This window comes from Lissotriton vulgaris, chromosome 1_1 (assembly GCF_964263255.1).
Source record: "Lissotriton vulgaris chromosome 1_1, aLisVul1.2, whole genome shotgun sequence".
NCBI lineage: Eukaryota > Metazoa > Chordata > Amphibia > Caudata > Salamandridae > Lissotriton > Lissotriton vulgaris.
Genome location: NC_141685.1, coordinates 1,771,913,759 through 1,771,931,020, shown reverse-complemented (window position 1 = coordinate 1,771,931,020; position 17,262 = coordinate 1,771,913,759).

The window sequence follows — 17,262 nt, the reverse complement described above, 5'->3', positions numbered from 1 at the left end:
TAAAAGGCAATTTATGTTTTGTCCTGATGATGGTCCCCATAACTGTTTAGGGGGACTGAAATGCCGTCGACTTGCTTAAGCACCTTATACACATTTTTAATTGCTAAATTAATGTAATGGTGCTGTATGACATTTTCTGTGTAACTAACATTTGAACAGAACAACGCTTGTTTGCCTTAAAAACCCGTCTAACTTTCCACCAACTGTAAACACCCCGCTAGTGTTGGGCACAGGCTTGTGTACCACACAGGGCTCTTGTGGAAGATATCTTCATGTTATTCAGAAACATTGTTTATTAAGTAAAACTTGAATGACCTCTGTCCGGCTGGACATGTCATTCTAAATATAGATTTGATTCCGTCTATATTTATTGGTTCTAAATTCGAATATGCACGGGACCACTGTTGTTTGAATGAATATGTTCCCCGAGGTCCCCTGCTGACTGAATTGGGGCCCCATGTTGTTTTCAATATATTGTGCGCAATCGGCTGATTGCAAGGGCTTTGTCCTCCCTTCCACTTCTCCTAAGTGGTCACCGGCCTCCCTACATGTGCGAGAGCGGTCTCCCCTTGCTCTTCACTCTTTTCTCATCTCTCACACTGTAATATCTGACACAGCTCCCCTATATTCACTTGAATATATTAATAAAATCTGTTCAGGACCATCCCTGTTCACTGACCAAGAGGAAACCAATGCCGCAAGTAGTACCAGCCTTTCTGAGGAACTTGAAAAACAGAAAAAGAAGCATGCTAGACTAGAAATAATGACGCTGATGCTTACCCAATATCTTAAATCCAACACTATTCCACTTGGCCTACAAGTTAGGAACATCCCTGGTGTCTTTACTGACAATCCTAAGTACATAACAGGCTTTAGTAGTATCGGTACCACCGTCCTCGGCATAGAAACTGCAGGCGAGGAACTTAAAAAACTTGAAAACATCATCAAAGACTTAGAGAAACAAATAACTGATGACAAAACCATTACTGATACAAAAGCCCTACTTGAGAAAATTGAGAAAACAGTCTCTGAATTTCACCGTCATGGATTGCCGATGCACTCTAAATTGAGTATATAGATTGTTCTGTAACAATTCATAACAGTTCAAACACCAATTGACAGAAGTAACAAAAAGCTTCAACAGATGAGTGAATCTTGGAGTCTTTAATGCAGAATACAGCCAGCCGACACGTGTTTCATCGCCTTCGCGATTCCTCAGGGCTGAAACAAACAAATAAGTAGCATCTAGCATGTAATTTGAACAAATGGATTTTACATACATGACCAAAGTGTATGGTCGTTATTAACAATAATTGCTTCCCACTGCAGTGAACATACAGTGATTTTTCTCAGATTTGTTTCACTAGTGCTACCACAACACATCCGTGTCGAAATTAGGTGTATACTACCGATATTCTATAAGGATGTGGTTCTGTGTGGTAGTGATTGTGATAGATGTGTGCAGGGACAAAAATTATTAGTGTCTCCGGGACGGCAAGCAATGACAAGTGTTCTGCGTCGCAGCGGAAGTGACCTATCCGTGCGCGGCTCATTCATCCTTCATGCCAATTCATTGTGAGACAGTGAAAACATGCGTCATTGCGAAAGCATACCTAGATGGCCGTGTCAACGTCAGAAGGTCTGCATGTTTGATAAAAAAGGGGGATGAAAAAACCGAAAGAACCTCATCACTAACTATTCTTTAAGTGATATTCAGGCAAGAGGTCACCAAGGTAAGACTGTCCGCCAAGTGCAAAATACAAACTCACCGCTTAGCTGGTGATAATTCCGACCCAGCCGGGCCCTTGACCAGTTGCACTCAGTACGAGTGTATCCAGCAATGGTTAAATTCTTTGTTTCTGTGACAAAGTAAAAGTAATACATGTCACCTCAAATACGTGGTATCTAGTCGTCATCACGGTGCCCTAAAATGGTCTTCCCACATGTAATCTAATGTCACTATAAATCTCTCACTAGTGCCATATTATTTGAAATACCCTCGAGGTATTTCCCTTCTTGTAACTGTTTAGATCATAATCGGGTTTTTAAAAAGAAAATTTGGGGCGTGTCAAGCATTCCTCTCAAGGTTCTGTCAATCTACTTACATGTATATTGTGATCAAGAGGTATAAGTGGAGCTCGGAGGTCACCCGATATATTACACAAAGTTGTGTGAAGTTCCGTTTTCGAATTGAATACTGTCAAAAGAAATTGTACTAAAGTCAAAACATTGTTATAGGTAACCGGTACTAAGTACACTCACAACCTGGAAGACCATGGCTTGATCTTACCTATTTGAATCTTGTACGAGGATACCGGTTGTGGTTCCTGTCAAGCGTGCACCAGGCTGCAATGCGAATAAGTTATATGGGTATTTAGAAACGAGGTCAATAGCGGAGAATGAATCATCATAAACACTATTTAGTTATTGTGTTTTGGCGGTCGCGTGATTCACTTACCCGTGTGCGGCTCTCCGAATGCGTCCGGTGGGTTCACCTTCTCCGAGCCCTGTTCCTGTTTGGACACGTGACTGTGTCCAAGCAGACGTATATGCGCGTCTTGACGTGACGCGTTCTTAGGACTAGAACGCGTGTGCATAGGGCACAAAACCGTCCATGTTGGATAGTCCGTTTTGCCCAAAGTCAATAACATATCTCCATTGTAATACATGGTTGAAAAAATGACGGTATTGTGATGTTTTCATACCGTGAGATAAGAAAATTAATGAAAGCGAATATATTGTTCAAACCGTGCAAAAAGTTGGTCATTTTGAAATTATAAGAAACGCTCGAGGTGAACTAAACACACGTGTATATAAACACCATTATGCCGGTGGATATGTTTCATTGGGAAGTTGGGTATTATCAATCTTAGATTCGTGCTAAAAAGTGCAGCGTGACATTAGGTTTTTGACATAATTCTCAATAATGGAGTGTGCACCGTGAATAGAAATGGTTGACTTATCGTGAATAGCCCAATCATACCGTGACTTCATATCAACTCTTATGTCGAGTACTCTACACAATCATATTTTGTACAGTGTCATTTGCTGGTATTCTCAGTCTCATAACAATATCATTCAGTACAGGAGAGTCCTTCAAGCTTTAGGAAAAATCTAAATGTCGAGAAGTCTTTGTACTCACAAACATAATTCTGCAACATTTGTAACTCTCATTACAATTCAATTTAAGTGCAATACCGTAGTACATTGATTCAATCTCCCAGAAAGTACTGCATTTCCTGGTCATAATTTAATCCTAATTCCACAGATTTTAAGCGCATAATCCAGATTGCTTCAGTACGTCTAAGTTTCAATTCTCGGGAAGTCGACAGCATGCAACGCAGTCTTGCATGCCTGGAGCTCACACCCCCCACACCAGATCAACGCCATACCTTTTGGCGAATTCATTCGGGCAAGAAGGAACTGTAGTGAGGACTGTGAGTTCGGGAGATGTCTCGCAAGCATGAAGGAAAGATTCCATACAAGGGGTTATGCAACCAACATTATTGAGAAAGCTGAAAAAAGAGTCAAAAGGGTTAGTAGAGTAGACACTCTAGCTACCAGACAAAAGTTAAGCTCCAACAATAAGGATTGCATACGAATGGTCACTGATTTCAATTCACTCCATTTTGATTTACGGAGGAGCCTAACGAAACATTGAAGTCTATTGAAATCTGAGAAAGCATTGACTGATTACATTTCAGAGCGACCACAAATCTCGTTTAGAAGAGGTAACACTTTACGGAGCAAGTTGAGTCCCACAGTACCACGGGACACAATGAGTGCTGATTGGTTGACACAACGTGGTCTGGGTTTTCACAAATGCGGATTCTGCAGTATGTGTAAATGGGCCAAACATGGCACAACAGGTTTCATGGGCCCAGATGGAATATCTTACGCTATCAAGAGTAACATCAATTGTACAACCAAATTCGTAATTTATATTATTGAATGCGAATGCGGAAAATATTATGTGGGGAGCACAATTAGACAATTGAAAGAGAGAATGATGGAACACGTGAGAGCCATTGTTAATTGTGACCCGAAATATCCTGTAGCATTACACGTAGCTTCCTGCCAAAAAGACAAAAGAAACAAAAGTGTGCAATTCTTCGGGATAGAAACTGTACCTTTGGCAGTAAGAGGCGGAAACCGAGAATTGAAACTTAGACGTACTGAAGCAATCTGGATTATGCGCTTAAAATCTGTGGAATTAGGATTAAATTATGACCAGGAAATGCAGTACTTTCTGGGAGATTGAATCAATGTACTACGGTATTGCACATAAATTGAATTGTAATGAGAGTTACAAATGTTGCAGAATTATGTTTGTGAGTACAAAGACTTCTCGACATTTAGATTTTTCCTAAAGCTTGAAGGACTCTCCTGTACTGAATGATATTGTTATGAGACTGAGAATACCAGCAAATGACACTGTACAAAATATGATTGTGTAGAGTACTCGACATAAGAGTTGATATGAAGTCACGGTATGATTGGGCTATTCACGATAAGTCAACCATTTCTATTCATGGTGCACACTCCATTATTGAGAATTATGTCAAAAACCTAATGTCACGCTGCACTTTTTAGCACGAATCTAAGATTGATAATACCCAACTTCCCAATGAAACATATCCACCGGCATAATGGTGTTTATATACACGTGTGTTTAGTTCACCTCGAGCGTTTCTTATAATTTCAAAATGACCAACTTTTCGCACGGTTTGAACAATATATTCGCTTTCATTAATTTTCTTATCTCACGGTATGAAAACATCACAATACCGTCATTTTTTCAACCATGTATTACAATGGAGATATGTTATTGACTTTGGGCAAAACGGACTATCCAACATGGACGGTTTTGTGCCCTACACACACGCGTTCTAGTCCTAAGAACGCATCACGTCAAGACGCGCATATACGTCTGCTTGGACACAGTCACGTGTCCAAACAGGAACAGGTCTCGGAGAAGGTGAACCCGCCGGACGCATTCGGAGAGCCGCACACGGGTAAGTGAATCACGCGACCGCCAAAACACAATAACTAAATAGTGTTTATGATGATTCATTCTCTGCTATTGACCTCGTTTCTAAATACCCATATAACTTATTCGCATTGCAGCCTGGTGCACGCTTGACAGGAACCACAACCGGTATCCTCGTACAAGATTCAAATAGGTAAGATCAAGCCATGGTCTTCCAGGTTGTGAGTGTACTTAGTACCGGTTACCTATAACAATGTTTTGACTTTAATACAATTTCTTTTGACAGTATTCAATTCGAAAACGGAACTTCACACAACTTTGTGTAATATATCGGGTGACCTCCGAGCCCCACTTATACCTCTTGATCACAATATACATGTAAGTAGATTGACAGAACCTTGAGAGGAATGCTTGACACGCCCCAAATTTTCTTTTTAAAAACCCGATTATGATCTAAACAGTTACAAGAAGGGAAATACCTTGAGGGTATTTCAAATAATATGGCACTAGTGAGAGATTTATAGTGACATTAGATTACATGTGGGAAGACCATTTTAGGGCACCGTGATGACGACTAGATACCACGTATTTGAGGTGACATGTATTACTTTTACTTTGTCACAGAAACAAAGAATTTAACCATTGCTGGATACACTCGTACTGAGTGCAACTGGTCAAGGGCCCGGCTGGGTCGGAATTATCACCAGCTAAGCGGTGAGTTTGTATTTTGCACTTGGCGGACAGTCTTACCTTGGTGACCTCTTGCCTGAATATCACTTAAAGAATAGTTAGTGATGAGGTTCTTTCGGTTTTTTCATCCCCCTTTTTTATCAAACATGCAGACCTTCTGACGTTGACATGGCCATCTAGGTATGCTTTCGCAATGACGCATGTTTTCACTGTCTCACAATGAATTGGCATGAAGGATGAATGAGCCGCGCACGGATAGGTCACTTCCGCTGCGACGCAGAACACTTGTCATTGCTTGCCGTCCCGGAGACACTAATAATTTTTGTCCCTGCACACATCTATCACAATCACTACCACACAGAACCACATCCTTATAGAATATCGGTAGTATACACCTAATTTCGACACGGATGTGTTGTGGTAGCACTAGTGAAACAAATCTGAGAAAAATCACTGTATGTTCACTGCAGTGGGAAGCAATTATTGTTAATAACGACCATACACTTTGGTCATGTATGTAAAATCCATTTGTTCAAAATACATGCTAGATGCTACTTATTTGTTTGTTTCAGCCCTGAGGAATCGCGAAGGCGATGAAACACGTGTCGGCTGGCTGTATTCTGCATTAAAGACTCCAAGATTCACTCATCTGTTGAAGCTTTTTGTTACTTCTGTCAATTGGTGTTTGAACTGTTATGAATTGTTACAGAACAATCTATATACTCAATTTAGAGTGCATCGGCAATCCATGTATATGACAGTAGTAGTTCTTCTACTCTAGGGAGTGGTTCAGGTTTGTCCACTCGCCGATTAGCACCTAGGACACTCATTGTATCTATCACTGTATGCGTATGAACTGGCAGTGCACCCATCTATAACTGATCTAAAAACCTTCTATTTCCCTCTGAATTTCACCGTATCAAACAAAACAAAAAATCCAATAAGGTTAAGAAGGACATTAAAATCTTCACTCTTGAACGAACTTACCCTTATATACAAAAAGATTTCTATATAAATCGCAACTTCTACAAACACCAACAAACCCCAAGACCCTGGGGACGATTCAATAAAAGAAACACTGTGGTAGGGTTTACTGACTCCTCAGCAGACTCATCTGACAGCTCAGATCCTGGTGAGGGTGGCAGTGGGCCGACACGTAATCAGACTCCTTTTTTATCCAGAGGCAATCCAGAACCCCAAAAGAAAGGGAGGGTCAAACAGCAGCAGAGATGGCAAAACCCCCCAGGAGAACGCCAGACCAGACAGAAATTTTACCAGTGGTAACAGATATTGTTAATCCTAACACTATTCCCATTTTCAACATTTCTAACCATAGACTTTCTACTCAGGAGTTATCCATCCTCAGCAAAGGTTTATCCTTTGTGTCAACCACCTACCCGAATTTTCTAAACCTCCAATCTGAATTGCTAGGCGTCTTCCGTAAACTGAGACTGTGTTCATACTTTGAGCTCAATCCTTCGGAACAAAGAACTGTCACAACTCCATTTCGACCACCATCAACCTTCTCGCCTACATCTAATATGATTCCAAAAGAAATCATTACTTTTGAAAAGGTTATTCTTAAGGAAATCTCTAGCATGGAGAAATCCCACCTTTTCATACCGTACAACATCACGCTGGAAGAAAAGTTAGCAATCAGCTCCCTCAAAAATAACACCAAGTTGATCATTAAATCAGCAGATAAAGGTGGTGGGATAGTTCTGCAGGATATTGAGAACTATAAAAACGAGCTCCAACGTCAGGTATCCAACACTGACCATTACTGCAGATTGCCTTATAACCCCACTAAAGATATTCAAAAGCTTATTAAAGACATCACAATGGAGGCCCTGGATAATGGCATTTTAAGCAAACATGAGTACAATTTCTTAAACATTACTAACCCAAGAACTCCCGTTTTATACACACTGCCTAAAATCCATAAAAGGGTGGATAACCCCCCGGGTAGACCAATACTGTCTGGATGTGGTTCAGTGCTTGAACCACTAGGCCATTATGTTAACTTCTTCCTGAAGGACTTTGTGCCTATAACTGAATGCTACATCAGAGATAGCATGCACATGATTAACTTTATTGAAAATTACTCTTTTGATCCTGAGCATGAGACTCTATGCACATTAGACGTAGAGTCTCTATACAAAAACATTCCCCAGAAAGACTCCCTACTTGTAATGGAAAGCATTCTAAACACCAGGACACGTCGTCATAGGGTGCCTACCCTATTCATAATACAACTCCTGGAGATTTGTCTCACCCAAAACTTCTTTCTCTATGACTCACAGTATTACCAACAGGTGCGTGGCACTTCCATGGGGGCTATTTTTGCCCCCACCCTGGCGATACCGTATATGGACTGGCTAGAAACCAATACCATTCTGTCCAGCAGTAACCCATTCCATCAGGGCATACATACCTGGAAGCGCTACATAGACAACATCTTTCTAATCTGAGGTGGCTCTACTGAGGACTTCCCAGGGCTATTGCACTGGTTGAATAACATTTGCAATGGCCTCACGTTTACCTTGTCCCACAGCAAAGAAACCATTCCCTTCTTAGACTTAACCATTCAACACCATGACGGGACTCTATATACATCCCTGTTCCGTAAACCAATGGAAAGAAACACCCTCCTTAGCTACAATAGCTGTCATCCTAGGGCACTGAGGGATAGTTTACCTTATTCACAGTTCCTCAGACTAAGAAGAAACTGTTTTAAGAAAGAGGATTACTTCACTGAGGCCAGCACCCTCTCTGAGAAACTGAGGACTAGAGGCTACCCTAGACGTCTGATAAACAACTCCATGAAAAGAGCCTGGTATTGCCCTCGAGACACTCTCTTGGAGCCCAAACCCAAGGAAACCATTGAAAAAACAGTATGTGTAACCACCTTCTCCACCATATCCAATCACGTGAAACAATGTATCAAAAAGAACTGTCACATTCTGAACTCAGGTCCCCTCAATTGGGAAATCCCCCTCTTTGCTTTCAAGAAAAGCAAAAATCTCACGGATCAACTGGTAAGGGCTGCTTTGCCACCCACAATTGGCAAAAATACCACACTCCATGATCATTGGTCGTTACCCCCTCTACGTGGTCATTCCAAGTGTGGCTCATGTGTGGTGTGTGACTTTTCAATTGACGGTAAAGAATTTGTATTTAAAAATGTAAAAAACAAACTGCACACCTTTACCAATTGCAACAGTTGTAACCTCATCTATGCAATCTTTTGCCCGTGCAATCTTATATATGTTGGCCAGACAAAACAGAAAATCAAGCTGCGAATATCCCAACATCGCAGCCGCATTAGTTGCAAAACATTGAACTCTCCCTTGGTTGAACATTTTTTGGACAAAGGGCATACTGAAAACGAGATCCGATGGACTGTGATTACACAAATCATTATACCACCCAGAGGAGGCGACCTAACCCGTATGCTTAACAGAGAAGAATTGAAATGGATTCTGAAGACAGGCAGTCTGAACTCTGGTCTGAACTTGCAGGATGAATGGACTGCTCTAACCTGAATCCACCAAAGTGATGCTTCAGAGACTCTGGGGAAAGCGCCAAGCATCCCCTTTCGTTTAAAAATATACTCTTGGAAATGCACTGTTTTTTTAAAAATTACACTCCTTGAAATGCATTGTTGAGTGCTGTAGTAAATTGTCACCTTGCATGCAACATCACTGTAAATACGACTCACTCAAAATGGCCACCACAACTTGCACCCCTCGTCTATGTTTATGTCTCCAGCCTCACTTGTCTTGACGAATCACTGCACACCCGTCCCTTTTTTACTTCCTGGTTTGATCGCACAAGCACGCCACTGAAGAATTCCAAGACCGTCCATATTGGTGAGTAAGCAAGCAGTTTAAGGTACTACTCCTTGATCGGAACGCTGCAACTAAGGTTCCTAAATCCCCCTTTGTTTCCACAGGCTTACCCTGGCGTCGCCCGGTTACGATTGAGTAACGCGGCAACCCACATTCTAATTGGGTAAGATTTAGTGCATACCTCGAGTCCGGCAACTCAGGTAGCATTCACTGGTTAATCCCTTGTTAATTTATAGATTATTTCCCCATATAGGTTTGCTGGTCCGGGCTAAATCGCTCTTCCAGACGACTAGATACTACTCTTATGTCACCTCAGTAAGCTAACTGAGGTCCTTAACTCTACGACCAGTCGCGAAATAGGCACGTAATTCAACCTATTTTCACGTCCTACCGCCGCCTTTTGAGTGCACACTATCGCATTAGGCACTAGTAATCACTAAACCCACTTTGAGTGATAGCTTGCGGACTTGAAACCAACTACGCCCATTGTCGAGATTGAGAATGCACATACGCTATAGGCACAATTTGCCTTGACATAGAACGCCTACTAGCCTGTCTCACCTCGACTTCGAACACTTTATTCCTTACTCCACCGCGTTGTTACCACCTCTTCACTGGCCTCTCGTGGAAACCCTGCAACACCTTCACCACGGTAACGGTTGAATGCACATTGCCAAAGAGTCACTTTTTTAGAAATAATTAGTGCTCTGTTCTTAAAGTATGTATTTTCCTTTCTTTTCCTTTCAGGCATTTTTGAGGTTTAGCGATAAAAGGCAATTTATGTTTTGTCCTGATGATGGTTCCCATAACTGTTTAGGGGGACCGAAACGCCGTCGACTTGCTTAAGCACCTTATACACATTTTTGATTGCTAAATTGATGTAATGGTGCTGTTTGACATTTTCGGTGTAACTAACATTTGAACAGAACAACGCTTGTTTGCCTTAAAAACCCGTCTAACTTTCCACCAACTATAAACATCCCGCTAGTGTTGGGCACAGGCTTGTGTACCACACAGGGCTCTTGTGGAAGGTATCTTTATGTTATTCAGAAACATTGTTTATTAAGTAAAACTTGAATGACCTCTGTCCGGCTGGACATGTCATTCTAAATATAGATTTGATTCTGTCTATATTTATTGGTTCTAAATTTGAATATGCACGGGACCACTGTTGTTTGAATGAATATGTTCCCCGAGGTCCCCTGCTGACTGAATTGGGGCCCCTTGTTGTTTTCAATATAAGTAATGTAGTTAAGGCCATGAAAGATGGTGGCTATTTCATGGTCCCATGTTTGGCACACTGCATTAACATTGTTACTCAAGACTTTCATAAAAATGAAAGCACAATCAGCAACTTACTGACCGACTGCAGAAGAATATGCACACATTTCAACCATTCTTTTAAAGCCCGGAAGCAGCTAAGGGTCATTCAACGTGAGCATAAAATGCCAGTCAAAGTACTCATCCAGGAGGTGCCAACACGTTGGAACTCAACTTATTACATGCTTGATCGGCTGTTTGAGCAGTACATACCACTTAATGCTCATGTCAATGCAAGAAGATTAAGTGATCCTAATGTGAAAGCCATGACCGTTGAGATGTGGCAATGGGAATTCAATAAATGCCTGACAGAGATGCTACTTCCTTTTGAGGTCTTCACACGTGCAGTCAGCAGGGAGGACTGTACTATGGGCCAAGCTATCCCATTGTTGTACATGCTAGAGCAAGAGCTGAAGGAGGTGTCTGAAACATACAAAGGTGTGGAGTAGACGCATGTTATTTGGCGAACGCCTTAGCCGGCCGCTTATCTGACAATACAAGGATTCAAAATAAGATTGTGTCACATCGACATTACATTACGGTCACAATTTTGGATCCACGATACAAACTATTTCTGAACAGTAATGCAGTAATTCCTTTTTAAGAAGGGGATATAGCCAAGTACAAAACTTTAAAAGCTGAGGAAGCCACTGATTTAGAAAACAAACGGCTCTCAATTAGAGGACTGCCAGTGCCAGGCCAGGACAGTGCAAGCACTACAGGACATCCAGAGTCAAGTTCTTCTTCAGAGCATGAGAGCAGTGCGTTTGCTTCCCAGCAGTCATCAACACTACCAATAACATCAACAACAGCACCAACAGGATCTGATTCATCAGACTCAGCAAAAAAAAATAGCTGCTTGGTTTCTACAGAAAAGGATGGGTAAGTCCGTTGCTGATGCAAAGTCAAAAGAGGCCAAGCAAATCGGAGCACCACTGAACATTGAGCACTTAGTCCAGGCCTATCTGAATGACACAACCGAGGTCTTCATGGAGCAAAGCCCATTGGTGTATTGGTATGGGAAAAGAATCCAATGGACAGTGCTCAGCAGGCAGGCGATAAAGTATCTGGCTTGCCCTGTCTCAAGTGTCTCTTCTGAGCGTGTTCTCAGTGCTGCTGGTGCCATTGTAACTGTGCAAAGGACCAGTCTCTCACCCAAAAGCGTGGAAAGGTTAACCATGATCAAAATGAATCAGCACTTCATACCACCGGACTACAAAAAACGTGAATCACAGCAGTAAGAGGAGAGCGACTCCGAAGACATAAGCAGTGGGTTACCTGACCTACTTCTGTCCGAACCACCGGGGTTTGAGGATGAGCTCCTCTTCCCTGACAACTAGGATTTCAAATTGTTACTTTCTCCCTTCCTTTATTTGTGTGTATATCTGTCTTTCTGGTTCAAATCAAATCACAACAAATCCATCACCACAGTCTCTTATTTTTATTTACTTATCGGAGTTACATGTCTGTGCATTTAACTGTGCACTCCACTCCTCAGAGTCCTGCTCCATCTTCCTGACGCACCCTAAATACATTTCCATCTTGCCAGACATTGGATGGAGATGGATAATAGTACAATAATGTAGCCTCTAACAGTCCCTCCATAACAAGTTAAACGTACGTGACTATCGCCATCTTCTGTTTTGTTTCCAATCCGAAACTAATCACTGTCTTAAGGCTACCACCTCTGTCTGCAGGCATACACAACTCTTCAATGTCAGAACTTGAGCAGGCATCCAAAACTAAAATATACTCGTCATCACTTTCAGAAAGCTCGGCATCTCTGATCTGACAGCCAAAGAGAAGAGCAAAACAGGTATATGATTAATGAATTATGCATTGCATTGGATGCTTGTTGACTCTGAGCAAATGGGCATGAAGTCGAACTATACTAGTAGTTAAAAATAAAGTGAAAGTGACTCAAGTTTTCCATGTTGTTTAATAATAACCAATTGTACTCTTACTACTGCAGGTGCAGTGTGGACCTACTTAATCGGAGTCACTCACTACAGACTGAGTTGGTGTTGGTCTGTTGGACAACACGTACACGTATCGCAAATGATGATGACCACACTATCTTTGCACGCAGTCAGTCAGTTGGATCTGAGATGATTGATGGAATACATTTCAGGAAGTGGCATAAAAGGTAAACATAACCAATCAACAAGAACCACAGCAGATCTAGGCTACATGTCTGTGCAGTGGTGGAGTCAAATAGTGGTATGATGATGACTGACAGTAGTGCATTGATTTAGTCACTTGATTTGGAAAATGCTAGGTTGCGGTATATGCCGTTTGTCTGGCTCTGTCAAAAAGTAAGGTAAATGGAGTTTGGGTCACGGCCCGGTACCGTGGGCCTGTTCTGTGCTGGCTCCTGTCTTGTTGTTCTTGCAGATTAATGCTGTGTAACTAAATAGTAGAGTAGACACAATGTATCCAAGCCGCCTCAGTCTGAAAGTCTTCTCGCTCAAGAGTCTTGTCTTTTTGCACTTTAATACCATTTCGTTTTTCCATCAACACTTACAGGCCGGCCTTTTACCCAGTGCTATTATACTTGGAGCAACAACTCACACTTACCTTACCAATCCGCATCAGTCAGCCAGTGGCATCCAAGAATGATGTGCAGAGTGCCCATGGAAGGGAGGACCAAGGTGAATGACAAGATACAACTACACATTTGGACCTGGATAATACAGTAACTTTTGTATAATTTTCGTCTTTTTAATAATTTGATTCCTTTTTTCTCTTTATTCATTTTATGACTGTGTGACTTTGTTTGATAATTGCTCCCTCCAACTAATTTTTTATTTTCTTTGCTAGCTTTCAACCCGGTACAGCAGGTAAATAGGGTTTCTCTGAGGCCATACAGCTAAGGCAAATTTCATATAATACTACTTCCCTGTACTGTCGAATTGTGTAGTAGTAGATAAGTACTACTCATTAACCATCAAGTTTTCTTCATCATGTATGCATTTCCTTTTTCAACCTTTATAGATTTATTGGATAGTGGATCATCATCGTCTTCAAATATTGTTTTGCTTTTGTTGTCTCCATGCGTACTGTTTTTCTTTCTCAAACCTTTCCCCAAACCCCCCTTCCCATCTATTCATCAAACCCTAACCCTCTTCCCCCGGGCTGTGTGGTATTATATTGAGGTGTGATGTTACTACATTAAATCTACTCCAACAATTGATCACATGCTTGCTGGGGCAGATGTGGTAAAAGCAACACTGATTAAATGTCAACAAGGCAGGGCGAGGATCTTCTTCTGCTTGCCCAAACATGCTCAGTGTATGTACAAGCCAATTAATTTCCCAAAGGGACCCCCCGAATACATCATAATTAGTTGCCGGCATTGATTGCATTTACAGCATTAAACTATTAGGATTGTGTTTAAGTGACTCCTTCGACACCACTACAGTTTAACTTCTTAGCTTCTGTACTAGGCTGTCCCTGTCACCATTGTTTTCTTTTACTTTAGTAGTTGCAATATTGTTTGTTTGGCAGTTTTTTTATGTACTGTACTTTCTACTACTCCCACGGTCTCTCTCAGGCAAATGACTGTCTCTTTTTTTTTGTTTGCAAATGCTTGTGTCAGTGACTGTCGACTACTACCACCACAAACAAGGCATCTTCTCCATTCTCTTGGGAAACTATGCAGCCATTGCTGTGCCGAACTTAATCATCATCAATGACAGGTAAGATAAGTTTGCTGGGAGGTATAATGGAGTAGGAGAAGCGACTGGTAGTACTAGTAGTACTAGTAGGACAAATATAACTCAGTGAGGGGTACCGCATCTATCTGTTTGCATGTTACAAAATTGGCAGGAGATTATTTAAATCAAACACTGGCTGCTGCCCTGCATCTGCAAGTGAACCTCGTGACATACATTAATTCATGAAACAGTTACCCCACCACAAAACATTAACATTGTATGTGTAAGTATAAATAAATGGAAAAGGATGAAGTCCGCTGCACTCCTGGGTGATGAGAGACTATTGAGCAATGGATAAAGGTGATTCAATCTTTTAGTGTGCTCAGGGTGAACCCCTTTCTGTCCGGGAGGGGCAAATAGTCAAATAGAACAATTTTTAAGTAAACAAAATGTAGGTTGGACGGTTATTCCATGATCAATTCATGAGATGGACCAATTCAATATGTTAAGTTTGTAAATCTGAACATCCCCGATGCATTTCGAGCTAAGGAGCTCTTCATTAGGGGGTCATAGTGTTCTAAAGAAAAAGGAGGAGAATCTGAGGTTACTGATCAGGTCCTGTGTGCAGGGCAATGACACAAGCGAGTGGAAGGCGAAATAGTGAGTGAAGCTACAAGTTGCAGGAGAAAAGGATTAATGAAATAGTGGACATGCTTTCTTTAAAAAAACGGTTTAAAACGATGTATCCAGGATGGTAAGTGAAAAAACCGAATGTTAGTTGTGAAGTAGATTCAGGTTTCCCAAGGAATAAAAGACTATAAAATATGGAAAGTGAAAAGTATGAAAGATGTATATACATGCAGTGTGAAACTTTAGTGTGAATCCTCGAAAATAAGAAAACGATTTGAGTTAATGTGCCGTGTGGATAAACCAATAGTAAACGGCATATCGAATGGGTAAAAGTGGACGTGCTCAAGACGGGGTCAGCTTTACGAGTAAACCAAAGCTGACATGACACTAAGTACAATAAATAAAATAAAACGTGCTTGTAAGTGATTATGAGCTCTTGCGAGCAAGAAGCTTACAGAGAGTGTGACACAGACAGTGTAATGAAATCCAACGCTGTGAACGCGGAAGTGATGCCGCCCGAGTAATGGGGAAGCATTTAAAAGATGTGCGCATGCGTGAAGTGAATGTAAATAGACGAAATTAACAAAGGACGACGATGTCGAAACTTTTAGATGGTTGAATAAGATTAACATAGTAAAAAGAAGATAAAGACAAATATGATAAAGACAAAAATGAATAAATAAAGACAAAAGTAAAAGAATTGATAAATGAACATGCAAGATAACCAAAGATACTCAAAGGAAATATGTGAGTGTAAAAATCGAGCATGAGTGTGTACTAGATAAGTAGATGCGAGGTCTAACTCGGGGTACCTGAAAGGAAAAGTGCCTATATATGGACAGTGTGGGAATGTGCTTATTCACAAATAGACAGATAGAGTGAAATGAAATCGAGGATAGGCTATTCCTCAATGATGGCCTGCAGTTTCTGATGCCGGGCCCTGGCTGCCAACTCCTTCCGTGTTGGTTTTTGGGAAGGAGGATCTATAAAGAAAGAAACAGAATTGTGACCAAAACTCTTAGCAAAACAGTAACACAAAATGAATTAAACACATAGTGGCACAGTAGCACTAGCAAGCGCAGTACATAACATTTGTGTTAACTTTAAGTATCTATCCTCCTGCTTCCCTGGCCTCTAACATTTGTTGGAGTTTTTTTCCGGCATTATACTTGCCCTAGTACTATGGATGGACTCCAGTCCACAGAAGAACTCCAGTCTTTTTCTTATCTCTAGTTTACATAAATCACATAACCTTGTTGTAGGCTGTATCCGGCAAGCCAGCTCAGTCAGCTAAGCTTGGGTCCAAGACCAACATACGAGTCAGTACGCAGATGCCTGTTACTTTTATTTACTAAGCTGCAGGTGGGGAAGTTCGTATATTTTCCGATTACGGGTGGCACTGGCCATACTCTCTCTGTTACATGAAAGGCAATTGCTCAATTTCACTTTCACTGTGCCCTGGCGACTACAATAAGGCAGATTACTGAGATTAATATTGATATATACTTCTGATCCAATCATCATTACTTATATGGAATGACATATCTCAGTCCAGTAGCGGTCAGAGGTGGGAGTGCTGGCGGGCGGTGACGTGGAGAGGGGCAGGGTGGGGGGGAGCAAACTATGGATTGTGGACAATTACTGGTAAGTAAACTTATAAATTAAAATTAGAAGAAAGATTAACATAGGTAGGAAGCGGTCCTTGGATTCAGAGGAAGGCGCTTGATAATATCTATAATGTGCTTGCAAACTACTGAGTCAACTGTATTCTGAAATGAAATCCTACTTTTATATAATATATGATGAACCTCTGCTTTGCTAGTCTGGCGCAGTTTCTTTTACATTATCTTCAAAGTATGACTCGTCTGCATCCAGTGACAGTCTCCACCTATGATGAATACATCAATCAATCAATCAATCAGTGACACTTATAAAGCACGCTACATACCCGTAGGGTCTCAAGGCGCTGGGGGGGGGAGGGTGCCGCTACTGCTCGAACAGCCAGGTCTTCAGCTTCTTCCTGAAGGAGAGGTGGTCTTGGGTCAGGCGCAGGTCGGACGGGAGGGAGTTCCAGGTCTTGGCGGCCAGGTAGGAGAAGGACCTTCCTCCTGTAGTCGCTCTTCGG